Source organism: Salvelinus sp. IW2-2015, unplaced genomic scaffold, assembly GCF_002910315.2.
Source record: "Salvelinus sp. IW2-2015 unplaced genomic scaffold, ASM291031v2 Un_scaffold3517, whole genome shotgun sequence".
NCBI classification, from domain to species: domain Eukaryota; kingdom Metazoa; phylum Chordata; class Actinopteri; order Salmoniformes; family Salmonidae; genus Salvelinus; species Salvelinus sp. IW2-2015.
In genome coordinates this window covers 58,788-61,124 of record NW_019944797.1, presented here as the reverse complement: position 1 = coordinate 61,124, position 2,337 = coordinate 58,788, and positions in this window count along the sequence as shown.

The window sequence follows — 2,337 nt, the reverse complement described above, 5'->3', positions numbered from 1 at the left end:
ATGAACCCGAGACGGACGCGTGGTCGGAGGTGACCCGCATGATGTCGGGCCGCAGTGGCGTGGGCGTGGCCGTTACCATGGAGCCCTGCCAAAAGGACCTGGCCCAGTGTCTGAAGCATGAGAGGACGGAGGTCACTGGCGGTTGTGAGGGTGTTAGTTTGGGGTGTTCAGGGACAGGAGGGGACTCTGGRTCGTACCATAACTCCAGACACGGTGCCTTCGGCAAGGGGACTTGAGTCGTACACTCTCCACCATCCCTGGCTCAGTCCTCTTCAGTCCTCAGTCTTCCATGGAAAGGCGCCCCCGCCTTGAATAGAAGACAGAAACACAGGTCTTCTGAAAAACACAAGATCTCAGAGGCCCTCCCTAGCCATGTTGGTTTCACACAACTTCAGTCATATGTGACAAGTTGTTTAATGATAAATTGTATATAGTTTATGATCTAGCACGTTGATTCACTCACTGTTCCCGCGATAACAATGCAGATGGGCAAAGTCATAGAAATAGGAGTTCTAGATTGTTTAATCTGTTCAAATCTACTTCTATGTGCTCCATCCCATACCACCACAGTAGCACTATAGCTCYCTCTTGGACCAATGTTTCCCTGGTCTACACCAAGAGGAGAAAGGGCTGTACAATGTATTTGAAAGGCTACYAACTAACCTCTGTCTACTAAATTAGTAGTCACTTTTTTTCTATTTCAAGACCAGCCTGTGCAGATAAACCAAATATTTTTGGGAGGGGAAGAAATATACAACATTGCATACCTTCAAACAACAAGAAAGTGTAAGACAAAGTACCTTTTGCTGAGAATTTTCCTGAACAGCAGTAAATGCAAACTTGTARTGCATTCAAGGTTTAAAAAGGCTTCTAAAGTTTGAATTTTCCACTTAAAAATKTTAGATTTGATTTTGCCTAATGAAAAATGGATCAACCCTACACAAAAAATGTCCCTTATTAATTATAATCCACATAATTCACATTTTCTGTTGCTGCAGGATTATTTTCCTACTGTAGCAAACTGGCTCAAATGAAAGATCTTACATCTGTAGTACTTTTGGCAAAGTCTGTAGACAAATGGGGAATTTTAGGGTTTTCCTAATATAAGTGCCATTACTATGCCTGCTGGCATGATTACCACCATCAGTATACAGACCACTCTCTGGTGGCAAGAAAGCACGTTGGTGCTCGGGCTGAGGGTTGGAGACTTAGCCTACAGTGGTCGAAGTAGGCCTAGAGAGCCCCAAGACTGAGTCTAGATACTATCGGCTCAATAGCGTCGCAAACCAATCATAAAGAATATGTGGGACGGGAATGTACTGAAAAGTGTTTAGAGTAGGGAACTCACAAGGACCGCCCATAAGGACAAAGAAGTGTCAATTCATTTTAAACCATTACACACAAATATATCTCCAATCTCCCCCCTGCGATTGCTTTTGGGTTTTAACACTCGTACGCACATCTGGCCAAACCACGGGTCAAGTGACCATTGTTGTGCATTAAGTCACATTGATAATGTCACTAAATGGGAAGAAGAGAAGAAAAGGGCGGAGTCCCAAATGGCACCCTATTCCTATACGTGCCACTACGTTTGACCAGAGCCCTATGGGCCCTTATCAAGAGTAGTGCACCAAATATTTCCCGATGACTCGCACTGAATTGAATTCCGCTGCTCTCTCGATGGAGAAGGAATGTCAGTGGCGCGGAGCCTGCCAAAACTAATTTGGGAATAGAGTGCTATTTAGTACAGGCTACTTAAAGAAATGTATTTGTAACAGCGGTTTAATTAAACTACAAAGGTTTTGTAAGTGATGTTTTGTACATTGATATTATATTCCAATAGAGTCTTGTACAGAAGAATTTAAGAGCTGAAGTTTTTTATTTATTAATTTTGTCCTTTTTTTCTTGTTTGCTTTGACTGACTACAACGACTTGTATTAAAATTGACTCTGATATTGTTTTCCTGCTAATGAGAAGCATGCATTGTATTTAGCATGCCTGTTGAATGCCTACATTTGTAAAGAAAGGTTGCCTCTTTTGAAAGGACTTTTTCCCGCTTCTTAGTAGTTAAAGAAATATAATAGAATATTTAAAGAAATGCTTTGTACATTTTTCAGCAAACAAACACTGTACAAACACATTGTATATTAAAATATGTTTATTTTAACAGTGGCATATGTTTGTCGAAATCCCAGTTCTGGGCTCGTATTCACACAGCGTCTGATTTAAAAGTGCTGATATAGGATACGTTTTTGCCTTTTCGATCAAAATGAATAGAGGGGATCTGAGCCTAGTTTAGCAATACTCCAATTAGCTTTGAGAGAAAGGCACCTGGAT